General features: G+C 36.2%; 2 long non-coding RNA genes across 30 annotated transcripts in view; one reads left to right on the top strand and one right to left on the bottom strand.

The window, feature by feature from the left end:
• Positions 1 to 18,486, top strand: part of LOC136791389 (uncharacterized) — a 28,415-nt gene extending 9,929 nt beyond the window's left edge. Inside the window, exons 5-8 of one of the 2 annotated variants that reach the window (XR_010833318.1) lie at positions 8,457 to 8,509; positions 9,372 to 9,405; positions 11,460 to 11,823; positions 18,221 to 18,486. This is a non-coding gene — a long non-coding RNA (uncharacterized lncRNA). Of the gene's footprint in view, positions 1 to 8,456; positions 8,510 to 9,371; positions 9,406 to 11,459; positions 12,439 to 18,220 lie in introns of those variants that run through there. The other variant, XR_010833317.1, reaches the window with a different exon arrangement.
• LOC106041948 (uncharacterized) overlaps positions 1 to 21,396 on the bottom strand; it is a 275,268-nt gene that overhangs the window by 28,492 nt on the left and 225,380 nt on the right. For 25 of the 28 annotated variants that reach the window (XR_010833312.1, XR_010833311.1, XR_010833314.1 and 22 more), the window contains 8 exons: positions 19,172 to 19,252; positions 15,352 to 15,484; positions 13,219 to 13,347; positions 12,433 to 12,738; positions 11,722 to 11,830; positions 8,827 to 8,950; positions 6,574 to 6,676; positions 1,595 to 1,807 (listed from right to left, as the gene is read on the bottom strand). This is a non-coding gene — a long non-coding RNA (uncharacterized lncRNA). Of the gene's footprint in view, positions 1 to 1,594; positions 1,808 to 5,013; positions 5,118 to 6,573; positions 6,677 to 8,826; positions 8,951 to 11,721; positions 11,831 to 12,432; positions 12,739 to 13,218; positions 13,348 to 15,351; positions 15,485 to 19,171; positions 19,253 to 21,396 lie in introns of all 28 variants that reach the window. The other 3 variants (XR_010833292.1, XR_010833304.1, XR_010833305.1) reach the window with 3 other exon arrangements.

The following is a 21,396-nucleotide window of genomic DNA, read 5'->3' on the forward strand; positions in this document are numbered from 1 at the left end:
ATCTCTCAGAAAATGTAATTTGCCTTATGAGTAATTTGAACAGCATTCTGTACAGTCTCTTTTTTGAAAAAAATGCGATTCATTAATATCTTTCCCTTAACTCCAGTGTCTGTACCCATTTCCTAGATGGTGATATGTACTTGTGGCATGTCAGAAGTACAGAGAGAACACATGCAACAATACATAAGTTTTAAAATTTTATTTTTCATCTTCCTGAAACACTAAAATGGAGGCCAGTGGAAAACAAAACGCTTTCCTGCAGGGTGCCACTGTGACAGCTGAGGTCAGGAGAAGAGAAGGCATGCAATACGTTTCAGGCTGATGTCCAAAGTCGAGAAATTTCAGGCTTATTGTGAGGACAGAAGAGCACTGTGCACTTGAATTTCTATCTGTTGGCACTATAACTAGAGCCATCTAGTCAGAAGGTTAGGTTGTAACTAGAGCTCAGTTTGAAAGGAGATTTCAAACAGACTGCAAATTCCTTTTATTACAAACTCCTAAATTAAGTGAGATTATCTGAAAGATAGGTTTATTTTTGAATCCTGAGTCACTCTTTAAATTATGAGTTATGGGATATGGTCATTTTGAATTATAATTTAGAAAAATATGTATGGGATTTGTGCTAGCAGACCTAATGTCAGAAGTTACAGAATTGCCAGTAGTTTGTCCAGAAAAACACTCACTCTTGACTTGTTTTAAAATAAAGAAAAATAATTCAAAAATCTGCTTGGGACAGCAGTCCTGTCTCCCAGACTGGAGATGTTTTGCACCCCTAGAACAGAACTTAACTGCAAGATGACTTGTTCTCTGTCTAAGAAACGCGATGTTTCTTTGAAATATTTCCTCCTACTTCCCCAAACTAATTAGCAAGAACAGAAGTCCAGAGCCTTACAACAAGGCATCAGCTTTCTTGCTTTCTAATGCAAATACAGTGGTAGTGGAGCCTTACAGCACAGTCTTCTTGCTTGGAAGGAGGGTAGGCTTCCCCCTTCAGTGCTAGAATAATATTGAACATGCTTTCTGCTAAGTGCCACATGTGTTATTGAGTTCTCTGCAATGTTATATGAAAAGACAATACAAATAATATTCATCACTGTTACTACTACTTTCAGGTTTGTTTCATCTGAGCAAGGTCTCTTGTTGGCTTATCTTTATGTGCAACATCAACATGCTGATTCTACCTTCAGGAATCAAAGAAAAGAAGTTCATCTGCTTGGGATATGCACTTGTTTTTAAAAGAGTTATTTCTTAAAAAAAAACCAAAAACCAAAGACTATGGGTTGCTGGTTGCTGGAGTTTCCCAAGGCAGACTTGTCATTGTTGATAATGCATTAATCACAATACATCAGCATGCCACAGAAAGAGATTTTCCAGGGTTGGCTATGCCTTTTGTATAGCACTAAGCAAGAATGACTAAGGCATAAAAGGGCATACTGTAGTAAGGCACTTTTGTGAGTGAGGAGTGCAAGGACAGAGAAGACACACGTAAAACTAACAACTTCTGCAAGCCATGAAGAAGTTAGCAAGAAAAGAAGTATAAAGGGGAAAGCAATTAGAGGCATGTGCAGAGAACAGGCATGCATCCAAAAATCACCTGTAAACAAGGCTGGGAAAAGTCTGAAGGATCCAGAAGAAAGAAACCGTTTTTCATGTGATCTGCAGAGATCTGGTTAGTTCAACGTCCATGGGCTCCCTCATGCTGAAGCTGCTGAATCTGAAGAATTTATTGCAGAACAATCTGAGCAGTATCTTGAATCTTGAAACTCAGTTTCACACAATTAAACCACAGCACCTCAATGGTCAAGGGCTATAAGCAAAAAGAAAGGACAGAGTCAATTTGCAAGAAGTATATGTCCTGTGGTAGAAGTTCACCTTGTATTTAAACTCATTTGCAAACTGGTTTCTTTGCAAATCAGTAGTATACAATATTTCCCTCTGCTCCTAGCTTCCCCACTTATACTGTATGTACCTACATTATCTATCTGGTTTGATTTCCTTTGCTCTGCCTCCTACTGTATTCTGTATGTTAAGGTCCCAAAGGAGCCTTCAGATTTACAAAACAGTCCCTGATATAGTTGAGTTGTAGTGCTACTTTTCTGTGAAACTCTAATTCATAAGTTTTTTATGACATCTCAGTTTTTTATGCACCCTCAAAGACCCCTCCTCCTCAGGTGGGTGTACATACTGGCGTGTTCTGAATTGCACTCAGTTGATCAAGGTCTCAAGAAGCCATTTCAAAGGTCAAAAATTGCCAAGGTATATAGTTCTTGGCTAAGGGGACTGCCAAGTCTTTGCTTCAGTAACCATTCAATCTAAGGGGGTAAGGGCTGCTTTAGCAATCTAATGTCATCCATCAACTGCCTTTTAAGACGTATCTGAGAGCTAATCTGCATTCTACAAAGCAGCTGCAAAAAAGGACCAGTGATGCTAAATCACAGATCAACAAGCCATTAGTATATCCGGCACACACTTTTCTTAGATTTTATCCAAGATTAAAGGTGTTGTTTTTTTTTGTTTTTTTTTGGTCATCTTTGTTGGCAGTACAGAAGAAAGAATGTCATTTTGCATGAGTCACAGAAATACTCCCTTTTGACTGATGGGAGTTGTTTGCTTTAAGCAAACTACATAAGATTTACATAATAAGAATTAATACAGGAGGTTTTTTTTAATCAAAAGTAAAAGATTGTTTTTGATTTCACATCCTTAAATAGCATTAAGCCAAACTGTCTGATGGCTAATGAATAATAATAATAGGAATAAATATGCCTTGTGTGTGATCCCCTGCTGAAACCTCGGATAAGTTATACCATTCGGGAAGAGACAATTGCAGTTGAACATTATGCACAAGACTTATCCCCACTTCACTTCTGATCTGGCCTATTTTCCTGCATTCTCATCCTCAGAATCTAGATAACGTGGTTCATTGAAGATAACACCTGAAAGATCTTCCAAAGAGTGCACATCTGTGCATGCAAAACAAAGCAGCTCAAAGCCCTCTTTCTTGCTCACATCACCAGAACAGACACAGAGGGAAAAAAACCTCTCTATGACCTGGCGTTTCCTTTGCTGCATCTGTGTGTCGGTGTGTGATTGGCATGAATAGCAGGAGGGGACATAGCATGGCTTTCAAGCTTTACAACTTAGCTCTAGACAGGCTGCCTCCAACAGGTAAGTGAAATGAAGGAAGAATGGGCCTCTTTTTATATTGATAAATCCAGCCTACTAGTGAGCATTCTTGAAAGTGTGCAAAGTTCTGTTAAGAGTTTTATCAAGCATGTATTACATCAACTGGCTGCTACACCAGCCCTCTAATCAGCTGTTTTTCCTAGCAACAGTACCTAGACAATAAGCTTACGTCTATTGAAGAAGCACTTCACTGTCAGTGAAGATGTTGTTACAGTAAATCATGCTTGAGACCAGGTGTACAACCAGAAGGACAGCCAGGCCCGCAGGTTTAAATATGCTCAGATGCTGGGGGAACTGAGAATCTTTTAAAAATTGTCAGTTCTGCATATCTGAGAGTCCCTCCTTGTGAGGAAGAAAATGTATTTAATAAGTTAGTGGGGGAGTCAACAGAAATAACTGTTAATAATTAAACACAAGCCTGTGAGAAATGCCCTTTCCAGATGCTCTTTTTTAATATAACATGGGTTTGTAATTAAGTTTTAACAAGGTTTCTTCAGCTCTATAAGGGCTTTGCATAAAAGCTTTTGTGGAAATGCAGAGGAAAGAACTCCTGATCTAGAAAAGAGAAAAAGGCTGATGAATATAGTTTCTTTTGTTACACTGCGACTGTTTTCAATTTCTTGGATTAAACCAGGACAGACTGTGAGAGACTCCAAAGATCTGAGCATACTGAGAGACTTTGAGCATTCAGTTTTTCATCACTAGCAATATTAAAATCCCTGCATAAGATTATTCTTTGTCTTGTACTTATATAACTAAGGACTAATTCTAGTTAGGAAATGCAGTAGCTTAATTTAAAGGGAATTATTTCTGACCATTGAAAATGGTAACAGAACGTGTCTCACACTGAAAATAAAAGCCAGGCCATAATCTGCTCTGCCCGGAGAACAGTAACGTATGTTGCAATCCATATCTATGCACCTCATCTGAAAGAAATCTGATGAGTTTTCCTGAGGCTATGCTGGGATAATTGTATCTTTGTCCATTATAAATTCACTTATATTTTTATAAGCAAAGCAAGGGTCCCATTGGCACTATTAGAAATAATCCCTTAAGAGTTTTCCAAAGATATGTCTTGCTTAACTTCAACAGGGAGTTAACTAAACACTCTACAGAAATTTTATTTTTCCTCATAAGCAACAATAGATCCCTGTAAATGTAAAGCTAGTCATACACAATCAAATACACTGGCATAGAAGTAGTCATGCTCTCACTCCTATAAAAAGTAAATAAATGGTGCCAATAAAGACATGCCAACATGTAAGAATAAACCTTTTGTTTTAAAGCGTATATAACTAAAGAACGTTTTATAAGCTTTTAAAAACTCATTAAGACTCAGGCCTTGGCTGTTTGGAAAGCTTTCTCAGTGACTGGATCACCAGAAGACTGTTTGGGGTGAATTCTGCATTTTCATGTATAGAGGCCACAGAGCAAGAAAAAAGCTCAGTTTACTTGAAACTGGGTTCTATACTCATTAAGTTGTCATAGAGAATAGAAATAAATTGTCCTTGCCTGTCCTTTCCATGCAACCCTATCCGCTGTAGCTACAACCAGGGAAGAGTAGTTTTTCCATCTACACCCTGAGCTTCTTTCTGCTGTCTTGGGCTCACTCCAGGGGTGCAGGGAACTTTCACAAGTTTCCTGAAGTACTGCTTACTGACTTCTTACAAATTTATACAGAGAATGTAATGGCTAATGCATCTGTGGTTATCTGCCAAACTAATGAGTATTTTTTCACCTAGAAAGTATTAAAATGTTTTATTACAATAGAAAGCTGTCATATAAAATTCACGACAGCTATTAAAGTGGAAGTGTCATAGGAATTACCATATAGGAACAGCTCAGTACTCCATCTAAAGTGATATCCTCTCTCCCAGTGCAATCAGCCACAAACATCTCAAAGAGCGGGCAGGCAGTAATCAGGACATGGGCTAAAAAACAAGCAACAATATTTGGATCCATATACAAATTTTCCCAGAGAGCACTGGAGTACATATTTCAGCGCAATCTTTGTGTTCTTAACACTAAAGAAGGTGCAGTCATGCACAGAGGAGATCTCCTAGCTTACATACTCATGCACAAACATTTTCTACACTTTTACAGTTAGGCAAACTTTGTAAGGTAATTAAGGGCTTGGGGATCGCTCCTTTACTGTACAGTGAACTTGCATGTAATACGTCCCAGTCATTACAAGTAACTGAGATGTCTAAACTGCAATGGTGCTTACAGCTGGACTTGTTCTAGGAGATAACTGTGTTACAGAAGCAGCCCTGCCCTTTTTCTAAAGACTTTCAACCTGGCAAAGCTGAGATGTTGCATGAGTCAAGACAAAGACTAACATCATCACTTGCAAATAATGACACAGGATAGAAAGGTGCTTCTGCACCTTAAATTTAACTGAAATAAATGCAAGTTTAAGCTGCCACTCCTACAGTTAGACTCTTACATGCTTCTTCCAAGGTGCCTGTTTGTACCAAGTATAAATGTACAATACCATGATTTAATTCTGAAACTGATTTACAAATAATAAAAAAAATCGCATCAGTCAAATTTGTACCCTTTCATTTAGTATCAGTAAAAGTGCATATACCATGCAATACCTAGATGGATTTGCCAAGCCATCTGAAGGATGTTTACTAGTATAAAAAGGTGAGTGTATTGCCTTTGGTAGACAGTTCACTACTTTATGAGTTAAGCAACAGTTGTTTCAGAAAATCAAACAAAACCCATGACTGCTTCCTTCATTTTCTGACCATCTGCATCCCTTTGGAATATTCACATAAAAATGACATATTTGAAAAGGTTTTTTTTTTTTTTTTTTCAGAAACATTTAATTCTCATTCACAGTTTACTGTGAACAAAAACTTCAACACTTCTAAGAAATTATAAAAGAAAGTGATGAGCACATAAGATTCTTGCTACATCTGTTATGGAGCAGAAAAAAACAACACAAAATCCTAGAAGCCTGGGGAGAGGAACAGAAAAACTGGAGGAAAGGGCTGTATCCCAGGGACAGGTACTTGTGTGACTGTGTGGCACAAGCTCTTACTCCAATAAAGCTCAGAGTACTTTATAATGAGACAGTAAATGAAGCACAGGCTATACCTTCCTAGTAAGAAAATTTCAGAAAACTCCATTGAATATTTTCCTTCTGAAGGACTTTTTTTTTTCAGGTTGTCTAGTCAAGGAGAATGATCTAAGCTAATATGTCTCACTACCACTAAATGAGCATAACATGTTGCTAAACCTTCAGTGCATTAATAGTATCTGGTATCCAACTGATACAAGGCAACTCATATTTCTAAGATGACAGAACCCTGTGGCTCAGTTGTGAGATTCCAGATTAAAAGATTTACAGACCATATAATAATTATAATACACTCTTACCTAGATTCCAGGACTTCCTTCATGGTTTCAGTGATAGCATTTCTCTCCCTGGTATTAACTGACAGTAGGTTCATTGTTTGGCGCTGTGAAATTTCTTGTTGCCCTATTTAGCAAAGACGTATTTTAGATAGTTTAGTAAACAGTAATATACAGTTGCTGTATTGGCAAGGGATATGTGGATTTTTTCATCTAAGTTTTGTAGGGTGGTTATATATAATGGTGTCTGACAAACGGAGCTGTGGAATCCATGGCTTTTGGGCTCTGGAACACTCTTTTCTTCCTGGGCATTCTTTGCAGTGCTAAAGTCTGATAACATGTAGTTGCATGTTAATCCACCTCGTCAGCATTTCTGAAATAATCTAGCCCAGTTGTTTTTGACCTTTTTCAATTTGCAAGCCTCTAAATGTTTTCCAGTGAAATTATGAACCCTCTCTGCACTCTGAATTTAAGCTAATGGGTAATAAATAGTCTTACATTCCTTAGTTACTTTTCAGGGATTGCTTGGAAATGGTCCCTTGCAGTGGTTGCAAGCCAGGGGTTGAAAGCCACTTGTAATTTATGGCCAAAGTCACAACTAGATTAACTTGGCATAACTCCACTGATTTCAAAGGAAAATCTTTTGATGGTGTCAGTTAGAATAATGCCCAGTTTACTGGACATTAGCTGAGGAACTTCCCTTGGTTTTAGTCCTCATCTGTAGCTTTTACTGCAAATAAGACTGAGCTCCATTTCAATGTAATTATACCTCCTTTGGGAAATATTCCTTCCTTACTACCCAGACCAGAACACATCAAAAAGCCCAAGAGGAATCTTAAAAAAATTTACATAGGAAAGGTCATCAGACAATTCTTAAAATTTTAGTTAATGCTTGTTCTTAGCTATGTCCTAGATGTCTAATTTTTAAGATGACTTCAATCTGCTAACACCTTTTGCTTCAGTGGTGCAGTGTAACATACATACAACTCTATATCGGCTATACACTTAATAATATGATTTTTGCTTGGATTTCAAGTAGTTCTACTGTTGAAGTCTTGAGGTCTACTTTTAAGGTCATGGTATCAATGTCTCTGAATTGAGTTACATCAATTTACACCAGATGATCCTATGCCCAATTAAATTAAGATGCTCGAGGTTCTTCATAAGTGCAAAGAAAATAATGTTGCTGCTTCTTCTGTAAGGGAAAAGCTCAAATATGAAGGTGGGTATTAAGAAAAGTAACAATTAGGTCTGAAATGCTAATAACTGGATATCTTTTCTGAAGATAGTTAAAAGTATTTACATTTTAAAAGACAAGAAAATCTCTGAAAAATTAGAGAAAAATGGAAAATTGTCCTTTATGCTGTTACTGCCTAGCTCACTTTGCAGCTCCACCACATGACAACGAATAACTAAAGAAAACTATTATTATGCAAACCACTCTAGCACAAAAGGGTATTACATATCTGGTACAAAAGGGGATTTCTTTAAAAAGCACAGCACATTCAGTGTTTAGGGTTTGCAGTTGAAATTCATGGCCTTGCTTGCCAATATTATCATGCAGCTGGGTATTATGCTATTGCTTTACTCTGAGGGGAAAAAATCACAATAAAGATATTCAAATGGATTCATATTAAACTGTTGTATTCTCTTATGTTGCAATATCAGTTTTTATTGATTTCTGGCATCTCTTCTCTAGCGCAAAGGTCACAATAAACACTAGCCATAGAGACTTCGATTGCAAAGAGAAAATGCCAAAAATGCACATCTTTTGATTTAAAAATTATCATTGGAAAACAGTGTTAGGCATTATTATTAGAGAAGGCTTCTGACAATATCTTAAATTGGTGCTGTAAATAAAAACCAGGGTTAAATATTTTAATTTTTTTTTTTTTTAATCTTTCCAGAAATTATCTCCTATTTAAATTAAAGCAAAATCAGCTGACCATAAACTTTCCTGGTAAGTAAAAGATTAAATGTAGCCTCTCAGAAATCATAAGATCTTTATGACACAAATATTTGAACATGAATTCGGAGAAGTAATATGTCTTTTCAGGGTTAAGTGCTTCCTGCTTCTTCTGTATACAGTCTTAGTCTCATGACTATTTTGAACCACCTTACTAAGCATCAATGATTTTTCTTATATTCTTTTTAATGAATGTTTTGTAAAATTCCAATCAAGTCACTCGGTACAAGTCAAACAATTTAAGAGGAACAGCTTAAACTTTTTTTCATTTGCTTATGCCATTTTCCTCTCCTTGGCTCTTAGATACATACATCTCTGGGCATCTTCAGCCTTGCTTGCAAGTCCGTCATGGTTTTGTGTTCTGTTTGTCCCTCTGTTGCCTGAGCATTGCCATCACAAGGCTGAATGATATGCACTCTGTGGTGATTTAATGTACTGAAAAACAAAGGAATGGCAAAAAAAATGAACGTTTTGGTTCTAAATTGTATGCATGTCGTCAGTTATTTAAATTCACTACATGTGATTCTGATTTTCTGTCTTCTTACCTTTTCCTTCTAAGCAAATTATTAAAAAATATAGTTCCAAGCTTGTGTGTCAAACATAGATCAAAAATAAACACCCACATTTTGTAGTTACCAGTGTGTCTGGTACTTATGCTCTCTACATCACTGCAGCCTGGTTAATCAAGATTCCTGCTTTCAGAAACCTAAGGAAACAAGTCTATGTGATCAGCAATACAGCTCTGTAGGTAATGTAATATTTCCTAAATTACTGTGTGCAGCAACAGGACACCATGACATAAGCCCTTTTAAAAGAGGTAGATCTTATTATCTTATTTTCTTCATTTTATTGACAGAAGATTTATTCACAGAAGCTTGGAGCAGTTCAAGGTAAAGCACCTCTTTGCAATGCCAAAGCTACTCTACCCTCATGTGGAAGGTTTGCACTGTTCTGATGATTTTGATGACTGACCATTGCACATAATGCAAACTTGTGACATTGGCAGTGCTGCGTAGAACCTCCTGCTAGGCTAGCTGGATAGTGTCCATATGCATTCCTGTATAAATTATCGTTTACTCATGCTTACATTTAAGTATGATACTTTTTTTTTTCTTTTTCTATTTTTAAAGAAATTGTCAAGCTTTCTGGAATAACCAGGAAAACAATACATAACAAATACAAAATGAAGAAAATGCACTAAACAAGATATATTAATTGCTGGTTGTAATTAATTAGTAATTATAAGCCCCCCTCACTCCCCATAGTCTCAACCGCTAGCAAATAATTTACTTTCATGAATTCAATAAAAGCAGGCAAATTTCAAAGTATATTAATCATTATTATTTTAATTGACAGATAAGATCATTGGTTGTGATTGCATCCAAAACTTTTATTTTTTAAACTAAGAAGGGACACAAGTAGGGTCCTGTTCTTAGACTGATAAGAGATCAGAAGCCTAACCAAAAACCTGTAGCCAATACACAAAATATTTAGTCTTTATTGTCTACATTTTGGTTTCAGGCTCTTCTCAGCTGAGAGCTGATCTGATTTAACTGGCTGCAACAGAGGGGAGCATTTATTGCTATGTTTTCTAGCATTCTTCAGTTCTAATGACAGGAAGCATGTCAGGCACTATGACAGAGTCCTGGCCATTTGCAAACCCCTCGTGTGATAGCTTTCTAAGGAATTAAGTCACAGAGGCTTAACAGCATTATGGTCCTGGATACCCCTGGTTAGAAACTAAGGGGGCTCCTTGTGCTGCGCTGGTAGAATTGTACTTCTGTCTAGTGCAGCATCATTCTGAGGCCAAATGCTCTTACTGCTCCCATTTAAGCTGTATCTGCCTTACACTTTTTGTCTCAAAATACCCTTCAAAATATTTCTTCAGATTGTCTAGGCTGTGTTATTAAAATGTCTTGCTTAATCTCTGTTAATCATCGTAAATTCTGCTGAAATGTAAGGGTCAGTTTTTACAAAATAGTATTTGTAATTACTGCCCCACCGTACTGTTCCACAAGCTGAAATTGACCATAAGCTTAAAACCAGGACACACAAGTGAACCGTGTAGTTTTTCCTTCAGTTAACTCATCAGCATGGCTTCAGAACAAGGTTTTAAAATAGCACTATCTAAAAAAATAATGATGTTATGAATCACCACTTCTTACAAGACCTTTTGAGGTTCTCCCTTTTCCTGTTTGTAAATCCTTAGTCTTTGCATTAAAATTTTCTCAGACAGGAAAACAATAACAATTGATTTACATGGACAAAAGCAGCTTTTCTCAGTTTTCAGTCCAGCTTCCTCTGAGATCTCATTGACCTCCAAAGTTCAACTTCTTCCAAGAAAGTTTTCTTTGGGATTAATAGCCTTCAGCATCGAATCACTGTTGAGTGCTACAGCCATTTTCAGTGCTATAACTAAGGCTGTATCAGCATTTCCACATAAACTCTTATTTCCAGAGATTTATAGCTTGCCTACAAAAATATAGTTTTATGCTGAAACTTAGCAAAAAAAAAAAAAAAAGCTCAGTATGGGAGTGATTTTACTTTTTATTTTGGGAAATTTACACAAATCTGTGAGTGTTTTTAGACTGAAATTCAAAAGAGACCTTGACTTGCTATCTACATCCTATTGGTGCCTTGGAGAAATCCCAGCCTGGCTTTCTAAGATTACAGATCTACTGATAAATTATGTAAGGGCAATAAAAACTCCATAAAAGGAGTTTTTAAATGGTTATTCCCTATACTAAAGATTCCCGGATTGAATCTAGTCACTTATTCTCTAGAAGACATTTTAATCACTAGAAAATTCCAAGACTTATTTGAAGATTTTAGCCAGCCATGCTAACGTGATACCAACAAAGTGCTCTGCAGTAAACAAAGAAGTCTGATGTTTCTGTTACATCCTCATGCTGACTAACTGAGCAGCATTCTGCCCCTTCTGCAGTTAGAAATGCTGATGGACTCAGGGATGAAGATGCTGTTGACTACACAGAAGAGGCCCAAGAAAAGCAGAGGTGAAGAGCTTGGGGAAACCGTGGCCTCCTGCCTTTTCAGGACCCGTGACAGTTCCCTGGTGGCCCCGGGGCTGAGCACCAGGACATCACTGTGGCAGAGAGGAGGAGGCAGGCACCTTTCTCTCCAGCATCATGAAATAAATCTTCATGAAAATTAGAGCCACTTACAGCAAGACAAGAAGAAATACTTACACAACTCTGCTCTGCACAAGCCCTTTCAGAAGAGATTTGGAGGCACCATCTGGAGGTGAAGATGACAGAGAGATTCCATGGAGTTTCCAGTTTCCTTTATAGGTAATTCCTGCAAAAGGGTGATTTAGTCCTGAGTCATTGCTACTAGGGATGAAAATACAAACATGACACAACACACAAACATGTTCAAGGCTACAGGCTACAAATTTAATTGCTTCAAAGAAAAACATACTCAGCTACGATGATGACCCAGTGCAATACAATGGTTCCCATGACTACTCATTTATTCCACAACAGAAATCTGAGCAAGCCAGAGACAATACCCTGTCCCCAAATCCCCCCAAACTGGTCAACAAAACTGAAAATGCCCAGGCAATCTTTTCTGACAAGTATGGGATAATTTCTAATGTATGTGTCCAGCTACAGGATCACTATTTCACTTCATGAATACAAATCATATATTTTCCTGTTGATCTCCTGCCATATGAAGGGAAAGGCTAAGTCACCCCTTGGACCACCCCCTTGTTTCAGAAATGTCAGTGACTATCACATTTGCTCGTACAATCCAGACAGATCACCCTTAAATTCATTCCATTGCTTTCAAGCAGAAATATGTTGGCCCCCCAAAACAGCAAGGCAACATCCTTTGAAAATGAGGCACTGGTTACCATAAAGAACCAACACTGCTGCATCTGAGTAGGAGATACTAACCTTCTTATCTCTGGGAGTGATCCATTTGAATTTGATCCAGAAATCTTTTTTGAGAGCTGCTTGTTGTAACTAGACAAATACAGTCCAAACTCTGAAACTTCTTTTGAAAGCATAATGGCAGGGAAACTTCACAGATGGGATTAGAAGTAAGATAATGAGGTAGCTTTGCAGATGTCTAAAGGAGCTCTTTCCAAATGTAAGGAATGGCATAGGATAAAGCTTGAAACTGAGTGACTAAAAGTCTAAGAAGTAGATGGAGGAGGCTGGCATCATGGGCTAATCAGTGAAAGAAGTGATTTCTTGATCCTGAATGAGAGATGATAGGTAGGATGAGGTGAAGCTATGAATGGCTTTGAAAGGCAAGACAAGCTGCTTATATCAGATAGAAAAGGAGTGTTATATTTGACAGTCAAAGTGATGGGCTAGGAAAATGATCTCTGCAGTGCTATGTAGTATAAAATCATCCCAGCAAAACTGCATTTGTCAAAACCAGATGAATGAATATTGCAGTAATCAACTGAGCTTGGTGATAATTTACATATATATTAATTCATGTATAATAATCATCATATAGTAAATTCTATAACTCACTTCCATACAATTACTTTTAACAATTTTTGGAAACTTATGCTGAAGCATGTGCGGCATAGTGAAGTGGACATTTTGTTGGATATTTCTTATAAGATTCTTGTGCAACATTCTTGTAAAATTTCTAGTTTTCTAAAAGAAAAAAAATGTCAGTCAACATTTTTTTTTCCCATAAAGTCTTTCATTTAAATACAATACCTGAGGACAATGCTCATATCCACAGCATATTACATAATGACTTTGCTGGTGGTCTTGGTTTATTCCTCTCTGGTAGCAGAGAAGAGGTTGCCCATGACAACTTGGAGATGACTCTGGGAAGTCTGTATGCTGGATAACACAGAGATCAAGTCACTAGCATACCATCTCCTAGACATACAGATTTAACAGCACTTCTCCACTTTGTTTGGAACAGTATTAGGTTATAGTGGTCCTGGCTGTAATACACAAAAAAATCATTTTATTCCCTATTGTATTATATCTTTCACTTCCCCCGTACAGAGACTGACTGCTGCATGCACATTCTTCCAGGGCTTTTCCTATTAATAGACAACTTGGCTTCACACGCTGAAATGAAGGAACAAGGTTTCGAGTGCCTGCCTAATTTAAGCAGACCATATGTCATAAGTTATAGTATCCTGTAAGTAGAGAATGAAATAAAGCAAGATTGAGAGGAAAAATAGCTTCCTACCATTAGCTGGCCTCTCTGACTCAAATTTTCAAAGACATTTATTTAAGTGTGCTCAGAACTATTTACTTGTTCTATGTATCACGTGAAGTTATGCATATTTCTAATGTATTCTTAATGGGGGTGCTGTCTCAGGAGTAGAAATTCTGAGCAGTACTAGAGCACAACTAATGAGGTAATGATCCTGAATTTATTTTATTTATTTATTTATTTATTTTCCTGGAACTGCCTTTAACATTTTTTAGTGTGGCCAGCTTCACATTTTTCTGCTTTGGCTTTCCAGCTTGCAAGAACTGGAGTACAGTTGTTTACTATTTATTCAGTGTTCCATGACTGTAGGATAACGCTACAAAAGCTATTGCAAATTTTCTTTTGCTAATGTAAAATACACTATTGGATGAAGTTTTTTTTTAGCAAATTAAATTAATTATTATTGCTTAACCAGCCCATCTCTGCTGCACAGTTGAAAGAAATGTGCTCTTTCAGACTCTGAGTGGTTATATAATCAGCATTCCTCACAAATATTTGTCTCATTAGGACTAGCAATCATATTTTCCTAGCAAATTGTCTAGTGCTGGGTGCAAACACAGTCAGAGAACTAGAAAATGTAAAAAGCAGGATTTCCATTTACTTCCTCCCACTCATCTCACACATTTCTACTGTATTATTTCTTGTTTGCTTTGTCTTTCTCTAGATATCTCTTGAGAAGCAACATTGCCAGATCATATCTTTCATGTCAGGGAATGAATAAGAGCGTGGTCAGCTGACAGGCATGCATGCTTGCATATTCTCAGGTTTTTAGGAAGTGTCATTCTGTACTGTCAGTATAAATCCAATTTTCATTACCTTTATGATCCAAATTGGCATTGTCAGAGGTTTATGTTGGTATGAAAAACAGAAAAGGAAGAAATTTTATAGCAAACCTAGCTAAAAACTTCATTGTTTTCTTATTAGTACTACTTGTGACCAAAGAGGAGAATGAAACATTTGTTGTCTCAAAGGGAAGAGAAAATCTTTGGGGAATAAAATCTTTGGAGAGAAAAATTTGTTGGGAATGAGGAGGAATTTTTTGTGCATATTTTAACCAGTCATCATCTGGCTGCCTTATGAATTTGTAATACTGCATATTGTCTGCAGTTTAGAAACTCAAAAATCAGAAATGAATAAAATTTAACAAATAAAAGCCACACATGGGAAAAAATATCTTCCCAATCAATTATTCACACTTGAAAATACTATAGTTAAACCTCACCTTTTTTTTTTCTACTTAATTTAATTAGTAACTTAGACTTGAAGGTGATGTCTAAAGCTAAAAGAAAACAGCAAATATGGGAATAGGGAAGTCTGATTTTAATCAACAGTTAAACTTATGCAATACAAAGATCTAAGATGTGGCACACTGTCCTTGGGAAAACAATCCATGGCTCCAGTCCTATAAACCTTTCTGTGCTTTATGCCTGTTTTAGGTCCATGAGGACCAAGTTCATATTTGTGTGTTATCCAAGAGAAGGGAAAAAAAATTGAAAAATCACCTTTGATTGTATATTGGACAGACTGGTCATCCTGCTCTATTTCATGGTAATGCATTACTGCAATTATCTGTGAATTTCTAGCCTTTTGGAAACCCACTAAAAAGGTAGACTCACCTGATATTCCATGCAGAGTTTACGGGCCAGGAGTCTGCACTTTGCAGCCATGTTAATCTGCTGCCTAACTATATAAGCTCATCTGCATCCATACAACAAAATCTGTGTGTTTGGGTCACGATGTCCTTCATTTCTGCAAAAGAAAACCAGGTATTTTGGTATTTCAGTTTCAAAGCACTGAGAAAAAGACTTTTTTTTTTTTTTTAAATGCTTCCCCTTTTGCTTAGACTAGTGGAGATGTAATTTAAGGAACCATGTTGGCACATCTCATAGACAACATCTTGGAAGTTTCCTTAGAAGCCTAGCGAACAAGGGCCTGGAGTTGCACTGCTGAATTTGCTTCAGCTTGCTCAATGCAAAAGAGAAACTGAAAAGTCAGGCTTTCCCTGTGTTTCGTTTGAAGAAAGAATTGTGATTGTTGGCAGAGGAAGGAAGGAACTAGGACAAAACAAGGGAAGGAAGAAGTTGTTTTTTATTTTTCACCAGCCAGCTCCTTAATTTTTGCTGCCAAGAGCATAACTGTAATTTACAAGACAAACATAAATCTATTTAGATATTATTTAAATTTAACTTAAATTACAGAAAACGACGTCATTTGGGATGAATTCTTTGAGTATATGAATTCTTTGAGTATATAAAGAAGGGAAAACGAAGAAAATACACATACGAGACAAAGGTCAATAGCAAATGTTTCCAGTCAAAAATAAAGTTTCTGTTCACATTTAATGTATTTTTAACACATTGCGTATTTGTTTGTTTTTAATATTATCTCTTATCACAGAGATATAGTCAGAGATCTAAATATACTTAGGTGTTTCAGTCTATAGATATTTAAACAAGGTATCCTTGAAGCTCGACACTGAAGGAAGCCTCCCTGTTGTCCTCCTTGAATAACGTATATATATTTTGGACATAACTAGGACCAAAAAATGTAGAAACAAAATAATTATCTAGATAAATTAGTTAATTGCTGCAATTATTTAATGTAACATCTTTTAAGATTCATGATGATGGTATAAAGGTTGATGTTATGAGATAAGTTGTGAAGATCTTTCCTGCAGAAACATTACCGGAAAACATTACTCCAGCTATTATAGAGAGATTTTGAATATATTAATATTATTTACTAAAGCCCATCTGAAAGATAGGCAAAACCCATATTTTTGGGTGAGGACACCCTATTAAACCACATTTTGTAATGTGACACCCCATTACAAAAATTGGCCATTTAATTACTTGCCTTAAAAATGACCTATTTATCCAACCTTCACAGAAGAAATGAAAGAAAAAAAATGTTTACAAACATTAAAAAAAAGCATACTACCTTATTTTTTTGTTTGTTTATCACATTATAGCTACAACTCTGACCACAAAGAAAAACAAGAATTTAGACTTCAGTATAAACAGCCTCCAGAGTAACAGAGCACTTCATGAGATTCCAAGAATCACTTTTAAGCTGAAAGATGGAAAAAATCCATTTCTGCAAATTATGTACTTCATAGAGTAAGACTTCTATAACACATACTTTATGATAAGGACACAGTGTGGGAATACAGTTAAAGAAATCTGCAGCAAATTTAGTTAGACCAACAGTAAGGAGGCTATTTAATTCGGTTTACATTGATGTAATGCCTTACATTTATTGGAGGACTAATACCTTCCATACATTATGTTAAAATTAGACTTTCCATTCTTTTTACTACATACTTTATATATATATATACATGCTACATACTACATACTGATTCTAAAATAATTCTTTTCACTGCCATTAAGGAGCATGGGTGGAGTAATGGGACCATGCTTAGAAATATAATGTGAAAAATTTGTGAAAATAAAAAGCATGAACATAAGAGGATAAAGCAGTGTTTCAAATAAATTAAAAATCAAGCAGCCAGACTTTGTCTTTAAAAATTTTGGAGTTTTGTTAGATTAAATCCAACAGAATTATATATTCAACGAGATTTTGGATCAATGTGCATATTCAATATTTAAGCTAAAAAATTATTTATGATTATAAATGTAGTTCTAAACCTTATAAGAGTGTCATCATAAATGTTAAGATGTCTCATAACCAAAGTCCAAGTAGGAAAAAAATCATGTTATGCAAATGATACATATTAATTGGAGTCTTCATTTCAATTGCAAAATACCTCAGCTACAACTTCTTTGAATGGGGACTGAGGATGTGCAGCACTTCTCAGAAATTCCCCCTTAATCAGGACTAAAGAAACAGCTGCAAACATCCAAATAGGCTTCAGCTTGGTGATGTTTTATGATATTTCAATTTGGATCTTAAGTTTGACCAAATTTCATAATGAAATCATCTTCATTTTTTAAAATATGGAAATGACTATGATCATCAAGAGGTAAGACACTGATTTTATTTAGTTTGAGTTTCTATGGGAACTTTGCAGGTGCTCTCTTCCTAATGGATGCTGAAAGACAATGGGTGTTTAGTGTTGTGTTTCCTTCCTTCCTTCCTTCCTTCCTTCCTTCTTCCTTCCTTCCTTTCTCTTCCTTTCTTTCTTTTTCTTTCTTTCTTTCTTTTTCTTTCTTTCTTTCTTTTTTCTTTCTTTCTCTTTCTTTCTTTCTTTTTCTTTCTTTTTTTCTTCCTTCCTTCCTTCCTTCCTTTTTCTTTCTTTCTTTTTCTCTCTTTCTCTCTTTCTCTCTCTCTCTCTCTCTTCCTCTCTTCCTCTTTCTGTCTTTCTTTCTCTCTTTCTTTCTCTCTCTCTCTCTTTTTTTCTTCCAATATGATAACTGCATTTTAACGTAGTTGGAAAAGTGGTGATATCATTTCAGTGAGTGGTATTAAATGAGATTTTGAAGCAAGAATAAGCACTTCTACTTCTGTGGTGTTTCTTTCCAGATCCAAAGAGGACAATAAGCTCACAAAGCAGAAAGAGACTAATGGCAGCATTCATTTGGCTTACAGTCTGTCTGGAAAAAGGTCACCTAGCTGTGCGATCTGGGATTTAACTATGGAGTGTTTCCTTTTTTGTGGGAAAGAAACAGCCTTCCACAGTAAATAAATATATAAATAAATCATTTTCTCAAAATATTCAAGGATGCAAAATTCATAACAAAAATATTCAATGTTTTCTCTGATATTTTTTGGGCAAGTATCTCATGTGAAGCCAGGATCTGGCGGATGCCTTAAAAACTATACAGCCAAAAAAAATAGGAAAGGCAGCAATCTCTGAGAAACTTCCTTCCACTTTTCAGCTGGTGGGACTTGGAATCACCTAGGATGTCATAAAAGCTAGGTAGTCTCTGAGGAAAGCACCGTGAGGTGGAGAAAACAGTGTTACATTTTTGACATTTTCCTCCAAAAAGTTTCATATTTTAAATTATTATTTATAGTCCATTAAATTTGAAATAATTAATTTTTAGACAACAGTGTTTCCCAGCATAGCCATAAGCATCAGAGAAATGGTCTACTATTAGAAAAGGCATTCTCTGTCTTTCAGAAGTTTACTGGTACCCACAAAAACTTGCAGTTCTGTAAATTTTCCTCAGCCACCATTGTCAAATGGAAAACCTTTGCCCCAATGTAGTCTGAGGTCTTAGTATCTGATATGGAAAGATTTTGAAGCTAACATTCAAGTTTTCAGTGACTCTGCCAGAGTCACTGTTTGTACAAATATGTAAAACCCCTAATTGTACAAAATATCAGTCTTTAATGGGAACACCAGCTCTTGTAATGCCTGTTGCATATCTTTCTCATTCCATTCAAAATCCAGACTTGCATTTCACCCTAAATCTGTCTAAGTGTATGGAAATGTCTGAATGCTCTTCTCTCTTGTACCCGGAAAAATACCTGTTGAAGGCTGAATTAAAACTTCTTTTACTTCTAGTTGTATGAAATTTCGTCAGAAGCCTTCCCCTGCCGTACACAGACCTTTTGGGAGAGAGTTTAAACAATGAAAAGATAAAAAATGCTCACAACATACAAGTCATTGACAAGTACTTTTTAAATTCGCTAATAAGGGGAAAACTTTCAATGTGAGTTTCACAGGACTACATTTCAGTATTTTGAAGTAGTTGTCATTTAATGAATATGTGTTCAGGCCCAATCAGGCACACAGTCATGGTGGAATTACACTGCTTGATACCAGCTGCAAATGAAGGGGTGGATGGGCCAGTCATTTCCTACCTGGAGAACTGACTATCATCAAAAAAAAAGGGAATGAAAAGCAGCATACAGAATGCAGTAGACTAGCAAGCGGGGCCTGTGCTTCCACACTCTGCTCTTCCTTTAGAAGCAGTGAAATAGTAGCATTTTAAGGACATTTCCTGAAAAGATATTTCCATTTAAATACACATAAGTGCCTACAAAAATACGGACTTAAAATATCTTGAAAAATAATCATTAGTCTAATATTTGCTTATTTTTTGGAAGCTATAGGTGAATTCACTGTTGTGACATGTTTCCTCTGAACTCTCCTATATCTTTCACAGTAAACCATAGGAATTAAAAAAGCATTGCTGCACTTTCTGTAGGGGGCAGTCTGATCAAAGTTTTTATTTTGTTTTTTATTAGGAAAAATATTGGGAAAAACTATTTTGCCAAACCAACATGTAGAACATTAATGGTCAATGTCCAAAATGTTTTCAATGCTGGTTAACTAGAATTATTTTAAGATTTGTCTAGTGGAGTATTCAGAATGAGTCATGTAGAAATGAATATTGATGTTGCCTCTGACCTCAAACATTCATGGTCTTGCACAAGGTCACATAAGGAGACCATGGAAAGCTTCCACATAACTGACTTGATAATTTCTCTCCTTAGTTCAGCAAGCTGTATATGTGATATATACCACATGGTTTTCAGAGCATTCAGAATCACATTAAGTTCTCATAAAATTCATTTTGTAACTATTTAATTGTGAATGACGATAACTGAAAATATACAAGGAATGTTGGGGCAGGGAGACAAACTGCAAGGGATAGCATTTTGCTGCTGCTGCTGAGGTTATTTTTAAATCTGGCAACGATTCTGTCACCATTACAAACGCTGTTTTTCCCAAAAAGATATTCTGAACACAGCATAAAATTCCAAAACCAAAGACTAAGAGTTTTAGAAAAATAAAATGCAAAAGCAGCTGCTTTGCTTCTTGAAATCTTTCTTGGATCTCCTAAAATTATTTTTTCTAGAGCTACTATGCTTCTGTGTGTTCCAGACATATTTAAAGTTTTCAAAATATTTCTTATGCAGATACAAATGCACATATTAAAGAATATGATTCAGACCAGAAGGAACGATGAGTCAGTCATATATGCAGCAACATAATGAACCAAATGACAGGAAAAAAGGAAATGGCAGATTAAGGATTCCTTAAAGCCTGAATAAGAAAAACTCAGATCACACCGAAAATTATGTTTCATACTGGGAGTTATTTAAAATGTGGCAAAGGAGGCAGAACCCAGAATAATGAAATTCCAGTACCCAAGAACCCTAGGCACCTCTGGAACTGTGTGCAGTGCTTAGCAAGAAAATGAGAACATTCAGGGCCCAGAACGTTTTTGCATTATAATGTCTTTCAAAGAGCAGACTGAAACAAAACTGTCCTGCTGCAGTGTGAATCTTCAAAAGTACATGACTTTGCCTAGAGTGGGAATAATAGAAGCACCAGCAGAAATAACATTTTTGGATCAACAGAACATTATGGAAAATATAATGAAAATTAGATTGGTAAGGAAAAATTAGATGAGGGTTGAAAAGGATAGAAAACCTATGTTAGCTTGGAGGACAAACAAGAAGGTCTTTACTCTGTTAACTTTAGGCGAAAGCAACAAAAAAGCAAAAAACAAATGTTTTTGTGTTTGTTTGTTTTTTTTTTCCTTGAAAAAAAGAAAAAAGAAGGAAAAAAAAGAGAAAAAAAAAAAGAAAAAAGGAAAGGATCGGAGTGGAAGGGTTAGAAAAGGCGAGTTTGGGTGGTCTTCACTTGGCAGCCCCAAGGAATAACTACACTCTATAGATAGTAGGGATTGAGGACAATTTTCTGATGTTCTCCCAAGAGTGGCAGCCACAGATCAGGGTGT

The sequence above is a fragment of the Anser cygnoides genome, chromosome 8 (assembly GCF_040182565.1).
Source record: "Anser cygnoides isolate HZ-2024a breed goose chromosome 8, Taihu_goose_T2T_genome, whole genome shotgun sequence".
Lineage (NCBI taxonomy): Eukaryota > Metazoa > Chordata > Aves > Anseriformes > Anatidae > Anser > Anser cygnoides.